At 54.2% G+C, this 15,833-nt stretch overlaps 1 protein-coding gene and 1 long non-coding RNA gene across 2 annotated transcripts in view; one reads left to right on the top strand and one right to left on the bottom strand.

Moving 5' to 3' along the window:
• Nucleotides 1-15,833, top strand: part of ARHGEF17 (Rho guanine nucleotide exchange factor 17) — a 57,329-nt gene that overhangs the window by 8,082 nt on the left and 33,414 nt on the right. The gene's annotated exons all lie outside the window — the stretch shown is intronic.
• On the bottom strand, nt 10,491-14,647 carry LOC113914241. Its single transcript, XR_003517419.2, has 4 exons — nt 14,433-14,647; nt 12,652-12,866; nt 11,662-11,902; nt 10,491-11,245 (listed from the first exon to the last, which is right to left on the bottom strand). It is a non-coding gene; the product is annotated as an uncharacterized LOC113914241 (long non-coding RNA).

Genomic DNA, 15,833 nt, shown 5'->3' with positions numbered 1-15,833 from the left:
CCATGGAAACTGGTTTGGGGAGGGGAGGCAATCAGGACATTTGGAGTTCTGAGTAGTACCAAATATCTATAATTAAATGTCTTGTCACCCAGTAGGAGGGTGGCATGGGGAGGACAGGCAGAGGGCTGTCCCTTTCTTCTGTTTATTCCTCCCCCCCCGACGCCTTCCTGAGGGCCCGGGACTATTGGAGGGAGTACAGTCCGGGAATGGGTCCCCCCCCAAACATGGAAGAGTTGGGGGATGGACCAGAGTTGAGTCTGACATTTTTCAGCCCCACATTTCTGGGACGAGCTAGGTTTGGGATGCTCTGGGCTGCTGCTAATCCTGTCCCCAGCACCCTCTCAGTGGAGGAACTTGCCCCTCCTGCTTCCTTCCCCCCGCCCCCATCTGTGATCTCAGGCTACACATGCTGCCCTGCAGCAGATGAAGGCACTCCCCGGGCCAGAGGAACCAGACACTCAGAGAGTTCAGAATCTAGAAGCAGACTGAAGGGCCCTTAGGATGTTGAGGAATCGGCCTGAGGGCTGGCAAGGGAAACTTCTTGGAGGAGGTTATGCCTGGAGCCTGACCTTGAAAACTGGAAGAGTTTGTACAGCCAGAGAAGAGAGGGAGGGTTCTAGGAGGAGGGCACAACGTGAGCAAAGGCTAGGAAGTAGGAAAGACATGGCAGGTTGTGTGTGGTAGGAGTTTCTATAGAGACATGGGTGACCCTTGATAGAGCAATGCATTCATCCCTATAACAAATACTTACTGAGCTCCTGGATGCGCTGGGCACTCTCCCAGGTCCTGGGGATACAGTAACAAACAAAACAAAGGCCTGGCCTCATGGAGCTTCCAGACTAGTGAGGAGACCTGTGTGTAAATGGATACATTATGCATCAGGGAGAGGTAGGGGCTAGGGAGCAAAAGAAAGCAGGTTAAGGGAGTAGAGACTGACGGAGGGAGTACTATCTTAGATCAAGAGGTCTGGGAAAGCCTCTCTCAGGAAGTGAGATCTGAGCAGAGGCCTGGAAAAAGTGAGAGAGCAAGCCAGGTGGCCATCTCAGGGAAAGAACATTCTGGGCAGAGAGGAACAGCAAGTGCAAAAGTCCTGAGGTAGAAGTGTGTTGGAGGAATCATCCAAGAGGACTGTGTGGATGGAGCAAAATGGGAATGAGGTCAGAGAGGTAAGGGAGGGTGGGAGTGGATCAGGGTGGAGGCAGATCTCATAGGCCAGTAGGAGGACTCCAGCGTTGACTTGAAGTGAGATGGGGTAGGCACACAGTGACCTGATCTGACTTAGGCTTTACTAGGTCTGCTCTGTCTGCTCTGTCAGGGTAGATTGCAGGGGCCCAGGGTGGAGGCAGGGAGGCCGGTAAGGAGGCCACTGGAATAATCTGGGTAAGAGCTGATGGTGGCTTAGGCTGGGACCGAGGTGGTGGAGTAGTGGGTTTCTGCTGCAGCCCAGAGGGTTTTGTGAGAGCCTGGACCCCAGCGTTCAAGGTGAGCACAGAGCTACTGTGGCTCTCACAGCTGGGCAGTGTGTGAGGGGTTGATTAGTGTGGGGAGGGGGAAGTTGATAAAGCCCCCAGGGTGTCCTGGGGCTGTAGGCTACACTGACTGCCCCTTGCAGACCCACACTGGCTGGGCTCAAAGAGTAGGAGGGTGGAACCACCACAGGGCCCTGGTGAGGAAAGCAACAGTGCCATGTCCCACTGGTGTCTCCTCTTCAGCCGCCACGACACCCATCAGCTCCAGCTTGCATATCTCCTGGGACAGGGAGCGCACACTACCCTAAGGTAACCCTGTCCCTCCCATCTGGTCCTCTAGCCAGGTGGGCATTGCCATGGTCCCAGTATATGGATGAAGAAGCCGGTCCAGAGTAGACAGAGGTTTGCCTAATGCTCTGTGACTCAAATATGGGATTTGGCCCCAGGTGTCCTGGCTCCCAGGCCATACGTTGGTCCCACAGAGTTCCCACTGAGCAGAGTTGGCTAGAATGGCAGTGGTAGGGTGGGGGAAGGGGGAGCCCATGTTTCCCAGAAAGGCTTGAAGCCCTGGCGTACTTATTGGGAAATGTGCCCAGGCAGCCTGGCGCCTTGCTGGCACGCCCTAAAATGGGGGCTCTGGGTCCCCTGGGAAGCAAGAGCCTATTGGAGCCAATGCCCCCGCCTTGGGAGTTGATCCTCTCCTCCCATTTCCACCCAATCCTCTGGGGCATTCCAGGGGTGGATCCAGGCAGAGGACAGCTGCCAGGCTGCCAGGCCCTGGGCAGTGAGTGAGTCCCAGCCGATGGCATGCAGGGGCCTGGGGCCCCAACCAGGGTGTCTGAGCTCCCGGAGGGGTGTCCACGACCACCCCCTCCAGTAGCCAGGGTCACCAGGGATGACGTGGTGTAGCACATGAAGGTCTGCACTAGGGATCAGGAGATGGTGTCCAGCCTTAGCCTCTACACTTTGCTGGTGTATGGCATTCAGTAAGTCCCTTCCCCTCAGAGCCACAGATTCCTCCATGCTCTTGGGCACCAGGATAGAAGCTCCCCCCCCCCCGCCACCCCACCCCCGGGCTGGTGGGAGAGGCAACAGCTTTCCCGAGTAGGTCTCAATTTGTAGACTGAAGAGCTGGCAGGTGGGGCCCCATTCGGCGGCTGAGGAGACTGAGGCTGAGTGGGGCTGGGCCGCACCAGGTCTGGCCCCCGAGGCCTTGCCCTTGCCACCAGCTGCTGTTCTGGGCTCCACCGCGCACACACACAGATGAGGCCTCTGACCCCCCCGGGTGGCAGGCTGTGAGGCTCAGGCTGGGGCCTAGCCCCAGAAGTGGTGATGCTACGGCCACCAGGATTTTTAAACTTTGTCCAGGGCATGGGGCCGCCACGTGGCTCTGAGACGCTCCTAAGGCAGGGAGAGACTGAGGGGGAGTCCGCTTTTGCACCTGAGGTCAGAGGGACATGAGTTGATTCCAGTCTAGGTTGGCAGATGGGTGGTGTATTGGTCTCCTTTTGCTGCTGTGGCAAAGTACTACACACTTAGGACTTAGAACAGTACAAATATTATCTTACGGTTCTGGAGGTCAGAAGAAAAGGGTTTCACTGGGCTAAAAATTAAGGCGTTAATAGGGCTCTGTTTCTTCTGGAAGCTTTAGGGGAAAACCTGTGTCCTTGCCTTTGGCAGCTTATGGTATCTGCTGGCACTTCTTGCTTTGTGACCCCTTCCTCGGTCTTCAAAGCCAGCAGCATCTTTCCCTCACCCGTACCTCCTGCCTCCCTCTTGTGAGGAACCTGGTGATTACTTTGGGCCCACACGGATCATCCAGGATAATTGCAAAATCCTTACTCTGCAAAGTCCCCTTTGCCATGTAAGGTAACATATTCACGGGTTCCAGGGGTTAGGACATGGACATCTTTGGGGCAGATGGGGGGGCTCCCTATCCCCGTGTGCCGGGAGCTCTGTGTTGGGGATTGGTGACCCTGGTGCTCTTGGACCAAAGGACCTGTCGGGTCCCTTCATGCCGAGGCACTTCCCAGGAGGGGGCATGTGGAGGGAAGGAGCACAACCCGGATCCCTTCTCCCCCCAAGGCTGGCTTTGGGACCCAGGGCAAGCATTTACAGACTCCTCTGCACTGCCCCCTCACTCCACCAAGGATTATTGTTAAGAGTAAATGAAATCATGCTAAGAGGGCTTGGCACATAGTAAGTGCTCAAGAAGTGTTAGTTCCTTCCTTCAGGACTGAGAGGCAAGAGGATTCTAAGGGACTAGGATTCTAAGATTCAAATAGACCTTGACTTCAGGATGCTCAGATTCTCAGCATCTCTTTCCAGCTTAAAGCAGAGGACAGAGCTCTAGACAGGAGGGCAGGTGGGGTACTGACTGGGTAGGTTCCGTGGCCCAGTAGCCTGGGCCTTTGGAGATGGGAGGTGGGCAGAGGAGAGGACTAGGCGTTTGGGGGGAATCAAGTATCTTACTGTCTTTGCTCTTCTCGCCAGCTCCCCCTCCTGCTTTGTTACCGCCAGCCCCAACCTGGGAGGCTGAGCAGAGCCAGAGCCCTCCCTGGTCAAAGCCCCAGACCCATTGGAACCAGCCTCTGAAGCAGGGCTCAACAGCCCCTCCAAGCCAGGGAGTCTGAGGGTCTGGTGGGCTTTGGGGTCAGACCAATAAGGGTTAACATCTCAGAGCCGACTCTGAGTCACTCACTGGGTGAAAACTAACAAGTCATTTCATCTTAGCTCGGAGCCTCAGTGTCCTGCCTTGTCAGCCCAGGACCCCAGGTTTAGAAGCTCTCAGAACGGTGGCCACTTTAAGAGCATGCACTTTTGAGATTGCTTGTTCAGAGTGTAGAATCTTGTGGTTTCAGGATGAAGGATTCTGTTTTTTTTCCAGGAGTCCATACCTCTTAGCTTGATTTTGTTCGTGCATTTGAGATGGTTACTTCTTGGTTCTGAGATTCTGGGGCCAAGGAGAGGCGGGGCGGGTCCTGGGCCAGTTGGGGGGGGGGGACTGTGTCGGAGGGGGCCAGGCTGAGGGAGCTAGCGCCAGGTTGGTGTCTGTTTCCTGTTTATTGGTTCCCAGGGGGTGAGCAGGCCCTGCCCCAGAGCAGCAAGGAGCAGGAGGGAGGGAGGCGGGGTGTCCTGGCCGCCAGCCAGCCCCACAGCCCAGCCTCCTGGGACTGCTGAGACCCCTCCCCCTGAGCCCCCTTAGACAAACAGCCAGTCCTTTCCCAGGACAGGGCATTGGAGGTCAGGGAGCAGATGTGGAAGGGAAGGGATGGAAGGACACGAAGGGACCCTTCCCCCCAAAAATCCTACTGACTCTATCTTTCTTGGCTGCCTGTGTCACTGAAGTCTCATTCCTGGTTCCTCACTGTCCCCCTCTGTCTCCCCCTGTCTCCCTGAGAGTGGGGTTGTGGAGCGGCATGGTGGTGTGATGTCCAACTTCTTGGCAGGCCAGGAGGCAGGAGGAGGAAGAAGAGGGTTAGGACCCTCCATCCCAGGAGGTCCACCTGGAAAGATCTTTAGAAACCAGCTGTGGCAGGACGCCTGGGTGGTTTAGTCGGTCAAGCGGCTGCCTTTGGCTCAGATCATGATCCCAGGGTCCTGGGATTGAGTCCAGCATCGGGCTCCCTACTCAGTGGGGAGTCTGCTTCTCCCTCTGCCTGCCGCTCCTGCTGTCCATCTCTCTCTCTCTCTCTCTGACAAATAAATAAAATCTGAAAGGAAGAAAGGAAAGAGAGAGAGGGAGAGAGAGAAAGAAAGGAAGAGAGAGAAAGAGAAAGAAAGAAAGAAAGAAAGAAAGAAAGAAAGAAAGAGAGAGAGAGAGAGAGAAAGAAAGAAAAAGAAAAAGAAAGAAATAAAAAGAAAGAAAGAAAGAAAGAAAGAAAAAGAAATAAAGAAAGAAAGAAAGAAAAGAAAGAAAGAAAGAAAGAAAGAAAGAAAGAAAGAAAGAAAGAGAAAGAAAGAAAGAAAGAAAGAAAGAGAAAGAAAGAAAGAAAGAGAGAGAGAGAGAGAGAGAGAGAGAGAGAGAGAGAGAGAGAGAGAGAGAGAGAGAGAGAAAGAAAGAAAGAAAGAAAGAAAGAAAGAAAGAAAGAAAGGAAAGAAAGAAAGAAAGAAAGAAAGAAAGAAAGAAAGAAAGAAAGAAGAAGAAAGAAAGAAAGAAAGAAGAAAGAAAGAAAGAAAGAAAGAAAGAAAGAAAGAAAGAAAGAAAGAAAGAAAGAAAGAAGAAAGAAAGAAAGAAAGAAAGAAAGAAAAAAGAAAAGAAAAGCCAGCTGTGTCTTCTAACTATCCCTTACCCTGGCATAATTGAGAGGGTAAACTGAGGGCCAGCAAGGGGAGTGGTCTTCCCCAAGGCTGAGACGGAGCGGACCAGGCCCAGCCATCTGCCCTGTGCACCTCACTGCTGTTCCAGCCCTGCACTTGGACTGCTGCATATATATGGGGCCACTGGGAATTCTTGAGTGGGGATGGCATGGGTCACTTGGCATTTCAGGGAGTTGGACTGAGCCAGGCAGGAGAAAGAAGCCTTGATAGAGGTCTGCAGAGAGGTCTGTCTTTGACCAGAGCACACAGGGAGAGGCTGTGTGTGCAAGGAGCCAGGTTGAAGGTCTTAAGTGCCAAGTTAAATGGCCTGGGCTTTGTCCTGTGGGCAGTGGGGACCCATGGAAGGTTAGGAGCTAAGGAGGAGCATTGCCAGGTGGGACACATTAAAAAAACATTCTCTGGTTGTGGACTGCAGAAGGCAAGAGATGAGAAGCCCGAGCTAAGGGGTACAGGTGATGCAGGATGGAAAAAAAAAAAAAAGGACTTACTAGGGAAATCATTTGGAGGTAAAACCTGACAACTTAAATTTAGGCTCAGGGGCCCTATCAGAAACTGGGATGAGGGGAGGAGGGCCCACCTCCCTCACTTCAGTTAGAGAATATGGCAGTGGGACAGAATGTGAGGTCATCTGAGTCATCCCCCTGCCTCAGGGCAGGGTGTTCCTCCGTATTTCTAGAAGGGGAAGGGGGCTCTGAGCCAGCTCAGGTCCCTGTCTCTGTCGCTGTACTTCCTGTCTAACTTCAGTCCCTCCTGCTCTAGGGAGAAGTGCCTGCTTCTCAGTGGGGTCTCCAGAGAAGAGCGGAGCTCCAGGCTATGCCCCCAGTCCCACTCCTTCTGGCATTGGCCTGGGTGGGGAGCATGGGGCGCGGGGGAGAAGGAGCAGGCCAGTGCTGCCTTGCTAGCTAGGACCCAAGACTAGGCACTCAGTCTCAGTCTCCCTCTCTGTGAAGTGGGAATCCCAGATGTCGCAGAGTCCCAGAAAGCTCTGGACTGTGCCGGCCCTCAGGAGCTGGGGGTAGAGGGACCGGTAGGTAGACAGGCAGGCCATCTGGCTAGCAGTGCTCCCAGTGGGTCCTGCAGTCAGACACAAAGTATCCTTGTGAAATTTGTACCCCAGACCCCAAGACAAGTGCTGGCCTCTGGCCCTGCAGTCCTGGAGGCCTTCCTGGAGGAGAGGAGGGCAGGCTGTAGGGAGAGCAGTAACTCAGATCTGGGGCCTGATCTGAGCCCGTTTCCTCATCAGATGCCTACGTACCCTTCTAGCTCCTTGTGGCACCCTGGGTCCTCCTCGCCTCCTCCTGGACCAGAGCTCGCAGGCTTCTCCCCAAGGCCAGCGGGGGCGGTGCCTGGGGCGGGTGAGGAATTTCCGAGGGAACAGCTAAATTCAGCCCCAGCTAAAAATAGTCCTGGGCCTGGCCCCAAGGCTAGAGGGGGAAGGGGGGGACGGGGAGGGGAGGGGGAGGAGGAGGGCGGGGCAAGCCCTTATCCTGCCTGCCCCACCTCTTCACCTGGACCCAGGGCCTTGGGCTGCCGGAGACCTCCTCCCTCCTTCCTCCCACCAGACCTTTCCCTCACTGGGGCTCTGTGCTTTCTTCTCTCCTCCCTCCCCTGTCCTCCCTGCCCTCCTCCCCCAGCCTCGCCCCTTCTGGCCGTCTCTTTTCCTTATTATCTCCCTGCCTCTGACAGAGTCAGACAGAGGCCCACCCGTGGCCAGGACCAGGCCTTCAGGAGAGGGCCTTGTATAGGGGTGTGTCCCCTCGGCATCGTAGCCTGAGTGTCAGGAACCACCCCTGCCTCCACTGGCAGCTGATTGCAACCCCTTTCTTCTGGGGTGGGAGTGTGGGGGGTGGCAGACCTCAGAAGTTCCGAGGTGTGGAGATGTGGGTGGGGCGCCTCGTTCACCCTGTGACCTGGTACATGGTTCTGGGCAAGTGGCTCCACCCTCGCCAAGCCCTCCTGTTCCTGGCACAGGGGGCATCAAAACACACTTACTAAATAAATAATGTGGAGGGAGTGGGGAAGGCAGGGGGGGGAGAGCTGGGCCCTGCCCTTGGGGAGTTCCCAGGCTCCTCGGAACCCTTCTCACCACCCTTGACCAGCCTTGTTCGGTCTCTACCCTGGAGATGACAGGCCTGAGCACCCAGGCAGGTGAGAGTTGACAGATGGCAAAGGGTACGTCCCAGGCCAGTACGAGTTAGGGGTAAGGGTGAGGTGGGAACCAGACGCTGAGGCCCAGGGAAGGTGAGGTTCCCAGCTCAGATCACAGAGCTCAGGAGAGAGGTGGTGGGATTAGAACCTAGGCTGGCCTCACTCCAAGGCTGTGGGAGTGAATTTGGTCTAATGTAGCAGAGAGGTCAAGAAGGAAGTGGATGGAAAGTCTTAGGAGATCTGGCCCATAGTGCTTGACTGAATGTGGTACGACTCAGGGGTGGGGGTTCACACGTAGTGGTAGCAAAGCGTGTCAAGCTCTCCCTGTGTGCCAGGCACTGGTCTGAGCACTTTCCACGCAGCCACTCAATTTATTTTCTCACAACCACCTCTGGAGAGGTACTGTCATCCCTGTTTCTAGATGAGGAGCCTGGGGCAAAGCCTGACAAAGTAGTTCCGCCTGGTTTAGGGAAGCTAACTAAGTGGGGAATTGGAGTCGAAACCCAGACAGTCTGGTTCCAGGATCTGTGAACGTCACTCAGGCTCCTGGCTTTCAGGCCTGCCTGGATGGGCGGCGGTGCCATCACCAAGGTGGGTACAAGGGAGGAGAGAGTGGACTCCGCTTTGGACGTAGGAAACCCACTGGGTTTGCAGTCCACAGTGCAGCCCCAGGAAGGAGCACATCGTGGTGGCTCAGTCAATCCTAGGCGAATGGCTCACTTCAATATGAGGGGCCCTTGGGCTGCAAGAGGAGGTGATGGGCAGGCAGAGGGAATGAGTATTTCCTCCCACCATTGGCCCAGGGACTTTTCTTTTGGTGCCAGAGTGCAGCTGAGGTGGGTGCTGGGGCTCCTTGCTTGTGGAGAAAGCTCTGGGTTGCAAGGGTGCTGAGATGAACCACAGGCAGGGGAAGGAGGGGTGGGTAGGGGCAGGGCAGGCAGTGCTGGCGCAGTCCCGCCTGCAGTATCTGGAAAGCAGATCTCTTGGGCCATGGCCGGCGTGACTCAAATGGAGACAAAAAAACCTTCCATATTTGGACAAAGAGCCCAGAGAGGCCCGGACCCGCAGCCAGCCCAGGCCGCCTCCCCCCACCCCCCCCAGTCTCCCTCTGGGCCCCTAGCCCTGAGCCCTGTCCCACGAGTTTAACTCTTGGGCCTCAGGCAGCACTGTGGTCTCTTCCCCTCAGTCATCAGGCCACCTTCCATGTGGTCAAGCCTGGGCCATGGGTGCTGGAGAAGAAACCCCCGGTGTCGGGCCCTGAGCTTGGGGTAGAAATGCAGAGAGGAGTCCTGGCAGAGCCTGCAGGTTGGAATGGGGTTACACACTGAACAGACAATTCACATGCCAGGGGGTAAGTTGACTACAGTATGAACCCAGTGTGGCAAAGCCTGAGGTCCACAACATGGAGGCATGAACACACACACACACACACACACACACACACACACACTCACACACTCATACACTCATTTCTTTTCAATCCCCAACAGACTTATGTATTCACAGAGACATCTGTGCACATATCAGAAGTGAGGACCCAGCCTGAGAACCTTTCACACCTTCCCTGGAGCAAGCTTTGATGACAGCAAAGTTGGAGTAGATAGGGACAGCCAGATGTGAACAAGTAATGTAAATAGTCATTATCCATCTGCAGAAATGCAGACAGAGCCATCTGTCCCTTCACTGACACCCCGAGTGCCCAACGTGTGGGGCTGGGTTGTGCAGTGAATGCCAGAACCAGGTGAATGGGGAGGGGGCCTCAGCCCACTTCCTGCCTGGAGCAGGACCTCATTCCCAGGGGGAGGACCCAGATGCTCCCTGTCACCGGTTGGGTAGCTGAGTGACGACACAGCTGCTCCTAGCTTTTCTAATTAGCCCGGGGTAATTAACTCTGGAATCAGCCTGGATAATGGGTTTGGAGAGCCCAGGGTAACCTTTAAAATTCGGTTCCATTATCGCCCACTGGTACCTATATTTGCAGGGTTAGCATGTGGGCTATAGGATAAACAGACAGAGGTTCCTGCCCCAGGAAGAGGTGGGAGCCCCATCTGAGAACTGAGGATCAGAAGGAGGCCAAAGTAGGGGAGGGTGAGGGAGGCTAATGTGGCTGGAGCCTTGAAGAACCAGCAGCACTGACTGGCAGAAATGGGGCCAGGCCTTTCAGTCAGAGAGAACCAGGAAGGCAGAGGCTTGTGATGAAAAAGTCCTGGTGTGTCTGAGGTGTCATGAAAGGCCCCTGGTTCTGGAGAAAGTCAGGTGCGTTCTGGGGAGTCTGGAAGGCCAGCCCTGGAAGTCTGGAGTTCACCCTGGGGCAGTAATTTCCAGACTCTTAAAAATAGTGGGGTGGGGCCTGGGTGGCTTAGCCAGTTAAGCGTCTGCCTTCAGCTCAGGTCATGATCCCAGGGTCCTGGGATTGAGCCCCATGTCGGGTTCCCTGCTCAGTAGGGGAAGCCTGCTTCTCCCTTTGCCCTACCCCCTGCTCATGCTCTCTCTCTCTCTCTCTCTCTCTCTCCTCTGACAAATAAGTAAAATCTTTAAAATAATAGTGGAATCCTTTCTTCTGGAGGAATCTTGACACTGAACTATGAAACAGGCCAGTTTGGAACCTTGTTGATATAAGTGAAGTGGGGGCATATCTCTCTCTTGATCCGCGTCTCCCCTCGTATACTTCCATGTGACTAGGACTCAGAGAATCGCTGTTTGGGGCAGGGGGGCCCTGGTGGGGGTGTTGAGAGCAGGACAAGCCTCTCCCTTCAGTTTCTCCTCAGGCTCAGAAGTTCAACCCAGCCAGGCTCCCTGGGCAGGGACAAACCCTGGTGGGGCCAGGTCTCCCGAAGGAGCTAGGATGATGGAGCACCCCACCTTGAGGCTCCAGTGAGCAGGCGATGTCCCCTACCAGGGGCCTGTAGAGCTGGGCTGGGCCCTACTTGATGAGGAAGACGATGTGTTAGAGTGGTGGGAAGGCCCCGATTGCTGACTGCTCTTTTCCGGGAAGGTACAGGCCCTTGGAGGGAGGAAGGAGCTCGCAGGGCTGGAGGAACCACTATGGCCAGAGCATCATGCAGCCAGAGTGTGACACAGGTGGGGAGGCAGGCAAATTTGGCCTGATGCTGGTGTGTCAGCAAGAGCCGGGTCACCCGGAGTGCCGGACGCAGCCTGAGTGCTCACGTTTGATCCTACGTCCAGCTGTGTTGGTGTAATGGTTAGAATAGATTGGGGCCAGACGTCTTAGGTCCAAATCCTGCTCTTCCTCTTAGCTGTATGACCAGGAGCCAGTACTTAATCCCTCTGTGGCTCAGTTTATGCACCTGTAAAATGAGGATGATGATGATGATGACACTTATTATAGGGTTTTTGTGAAAATTAAATCAGCCAAAAATCACCAATGCCTGTGGTGGCTGGGCTGGACCACTGACCACAGGGGATCAGTGGGAAATCATAGAGTTGGAAGAAGAGGGTAGTGACCTGGCCTGGCTGAGGAAGGGTCCCAGGGATGGGGAGAAGTGGCTGGGGTCACCAGGAATAGCTTGGAGTCATCTTTGAGGGAGAGGGATATGCTGCGTCCCCCGAGGGATGCTCAAACATCCTCCCGGGCAGCTGCCATAGGAAAAAAGCTAAGGGGCTTTGCAGAAGTGGGGTGGGGTTCCGTGGGCTTGGGGCTCTGCTGGATTCGCACTGGTGGAAATTCCCACCCTGCTATGAAGTTGCCTGCGGCTGACCTCACCTTACACTCGGTATCTGTGGCCCAGAGAGAGGCAGGATTGGCACCGTTGCCCAGCGAGTTCCAGCCCCAGGTCCTTCATCTAGGCTGGGGAATCAACTCCAAGCTTTGGCTGGGTCAAAGTCTAGCTCTGAGGTTGCCTGACTTGAGGAGGCGTGGGGGCTGTAAAGGAGGAATTTGACAGTTCTCTGCAGAAAGGGCTAGGAGCTTCCTCTCTGGCTGCAGGGTGGGCTGGGAAAGTGTCCTGGAAGAGAGCACAGATGACACTGGAATTGTGCAAGAGAAGACCGAGTGGGAAACTGAAGGGAGGAAGCAAAGACAAATGCTCCAAACTCAGGGTCCCAGAGCACCCCTCCTACTTTCATCTGGTTTTCATTCACCAGGAGCCACCTTGGGATTTGGTCCTGTGCGTGGGCTGGGAACACAGGGCAATGTGCAGGGGTGATCGGGGGCCGCTGTGGAGATGCCCAGAGGCTGGGGCGGGGGTGGGGGAGCCCAGAAAGTCAGTGTACAGAAGGGACAGTTTGTGAGGAAGAGACTGAAGCTGAGCCTATGATGGATGAGAAGGAAGATGAGGAGGGTTGCAAAGTCTGACACGGGAGCCTGAAGCAGGCAGCAGCTGCCAGGCGGTGAGATGAAGTCTTTAAAAATTCAATGTATTTAATATTTTGAATATGTAATACACTCATGTGGTTAAGAAAAATCAAAAGGGGGGGGTGCGCCTGGGTGGGACAGTCAGTTGAGCGTCTGACTCTTGGTTTCAGCTCCCGTCATGATCTCAGGGTCCTGGGACAGAGCCCCGAATCAGGCTCCGCACTCAGCAGGGAGTCTGCTTGAGATCCTCTCCCTCCCTCTCCCTCTGCCCCTCCCCTGCTCTCCTGCGCACCCTCTCCCTAAAACAAATGGATAAGATCTTAAAAGAGAAATAAAGGAAAAAAAGAAAAATCAAAAAGGGTAAAAAAGCCTCCTTCCCAGCAGCTGCCTAGTACCTACCCTGCCCCACCCAGGATGCCCGGTTATTAATTCTTGTGAATCCTTCTCTAGGCAAATGCCAGCAAATTCACTGTCTTTCCTCTACTTTCCACACACAGAGGCACACTGCTGTCCACTTAGTAAGATGTTGGCCCAGATCTTCCCTTATCAGTGCGTTAAGAGCTTCCATATTCTTTCTTGCGCTGTGTGGTGTCCCATCACACTGACTCCCAGATCTGTATTGAACCATACATTAAAGGATGTTTAGGTTAATTTTCAGTCTTTGGCTGTTACAAATAGTGCTGTGGCAAACAAGCTTGTTCATAGGTCATTTTGTACGGGGGCTGGTGTACGTTGAGAGCAGTTTCTTAGGAATCGAATTGCTGGGACACACCGTATATGTGATTCTGGTTTTCATGCCCTACAGAGGGGTCCAGCACCGCGGTAAGGAGCCCGTATCCCCACAGCATCGCTAAGTTGGACCTGTGCTATTTTCCCTGAGAGGTGAAATGGGATCTCAGTGTGTTTTAATTTGCATTTATCTTACAATGAGTAAGGCTGAGCATCTTTCCACATGTCCAAGAGACATTTGGATTCTCTTTTCAATGAACTGTTCATATCCTTTGCCCTTTTTTTCTGTTGGATTGTTGGCCTTTTGTTTTTATCAGCTTCTAGGAACCTTTATAATATTAAGGAGTTTATTATTGTCTCGGTTGTGAGTTGTAGATATTTTTTCCGGATCTGTCACTCGATTTTTGACTTTGTTTATGGTATATTTTTGCCATGCAGAAGGTTTTGTTTTTACGTGGTCTAATTTATCAAGCTTTTATTTTATGGCTTCTGTATTTGGAGTCACGGTTAGAAAGGCCTTTCCCACTCCAAGGTTATAAAGCAGTTTCCCCATGTTTTCCTCTGGTGTTTTATGTTTTCTTGTTTTGTTTTACATTTAAATCTTTGACCCATTTGGAATTTATCCTGGTGTGTAGTGTGAGTTATGGCTCCCACTCTATTTTTTCCCAGAACTAGAGTATCTTTTTGGGGTGGGTGTGAAGGCCAGAGGCTAGAGCTACTGCAGGTCAATGGCAGAGTGGTTAAGAAGGGCTTGGGGCAACACCAGTATAATGTGACAGGCAGTTGGAAATGGGGCCTAGGCTGGGGGCATAGCATTCCCAGATACTCATCTTTGCTGTGTGACATTGGACAAGTCCCATCCCTTCTCTGGGCCTAAAGTATACCTAGAGTATAGCTGAAGGGGCCCTGGATATCACCCTGAACCCAGGGCTGACTGTGAAGGAGGTGATGGCCAGCAAGAGGGGGCTGTCCTGATGGCAGGGACACAGAGGATGGCCATGGATCCAGCACCCATTCAGGCTGGGCTGAAGTGGAGGGTGTTAGGGGGCTGGCAACAGAATTCACTGTGTTCTTGGAGTGGGTAGGCAGGAAGGCAGAGAGGGACGGGCACCCATTTTTAAAAATACCCACAGCAGCCTGGCACTGCAGGAAGGGGTGGGGGGCAGGCCCTCTGCCAGCCCTCTGGATCCAGTAATGCTGAGGGTTGCTAGGGCAGGCACATTGTCAGTTGTCTGAGGACTGTGGACGCAGCCCAGCCCAACCATAGCCATTCCTAGAGGTCTTCTTCCCCCCATCATGAAGCAGGCACCCTTGTCCTCTCCAGTGGAGAAATAGGGACAGACCACCCTCCCAGGGTCTAGTCCTGGCACTGTCCTGGACTTGCTGTGTGACCTGAGGCCAGTCCCTGTCCACTGGGGTCACTATCCATCAAAAGGGGCAACTGGACTTACCTCACATGCTTCTGCCATCCCTGGCCCTCACCCAGATTCCAGTTTGGATTAGAGCTGGGGGGGAAGAGCTTGAGGTCCTTGCCTCTTCCCCCTTTACAGATGGGGAAACTGAGGCCACGGAGGGGACCCTGACCCCTGCCCTGCCTTTGCTCTTCTTGGCTTTCCTGGGCCTCTGGACCTTCCTCCCTGCCCCCACATGGCCTGTACCAGCTCCCCACCCCCATTCCTGGGCCCCAGTGGTCAAATTCCAGGGCTGCCATTGCCGTGGCAACAGCCAGCTCACAGGGCCCCTCCTCTCTGAGCCGGCCCCTCCTCTCGGGGTTCTCCACCAGGCTGTTGTCCAGGGAGGAGGCAGAGAGGGCCTCCCGCCCCTAGGGGACTAGAGGGGCTGGGGGTGGGGTAGGGAGGAGATCAGACACAGCTGGTTTCTCATTTGTTTTCCAAAGGAGAAAATGGAAAAGGCACAAAGTGCTGCCAGCAAGTGCTACTCTGTTATCCCACACACAGTGGGAGGGACAGAGGTGGTCACCTGGGCTGGGGACGAGAGAGCCACCCAGAAAGGCTCTTTGAACCTTACACCTGGAGATTCGCCCCATATAAGGGTCTAAGGCTGAGGATTTGGAATGGAATGGGAGATGGAAGAGCCTTCCTAGGTCACCACCATCCAATGCTAAGGCTGCCTAGGGACTGAGGGGCCCATCCTATCTTGGGCTTTCTCCCAAGCAGACATGCCCCATCCTGGAAGGAGTTACCATGGTAGCCTTGGAGGGGGTGAGCTCCTTGGCCCTGGGGTTATGCAAACAAGGACTGCCAGGGGATGCCTACCCTGGGAGGGGGTTGGTGCACTCAACCTCTCAGATGACCTGCCTTCTTTTTTTTTTAAGACCTACCTATTTATTTTTTTAGAGCGAGAGAGCAAGAGAGAGCGCGTGGGAGGGGTGGGGGCAGAGATCAAGGGAGAGAGAATCCCAAGCAGAATCCCAGCAGAGCAGGGAGCCCAGCCCGGGGCTTGACCCTGAGATCATGACCTGAGCCAAAACCAGGAGTCGGACACCCAACCAACTGCGCCACCCAGGTGCCCCTGAGATCACCTGCCTTCTAAGGTTCTCAGGTTGTTCATAACGAGCCAGTGTTTATGGAGATCTCTGTTCCAGGCATGATGCTAAGTAAGCCCTTTATATCCTGTATTATATAGATGAAACTGGCACTGATATGGGCCTCCTGGAGGTTGGGGCAGCCGTCGGTGCAGTGTGGTCTCTGGCTTTGCCCTCCTTTTCCCAGGGCCCCCACCCACTGTTACCTTTCAGGTGTGCGGTGTATTTGCGTCCAGGCTTTTTTCCTTGCATATATGCACAAAGGTGTGGGTGTGTGTGTGTGTGTGTGTGTGTGTGTGTGTGTGTA

The sequence above is a fragment of the Zalophus californianus genome, chromosome 11 (genome assembly GCF_009762305.2).
Source record: "Zalophus californianus isolate mZalCal1 chromosome 11, mZalCal1.pri.v2, whole genome shotgun sequence".
Classification (NCBI taxonomy): domain Eukaryota; kingdom Metazoa; phylum Chordata; class Mammalia; order Carnivora; family Otariidae; genus Zalophus; species Zalophus californianus.
The sequence above is the reverse complement of the archived record's forward strand: the minus strand, read 5'-3'. Positions and strand labels throughout refer to the sequence as shown.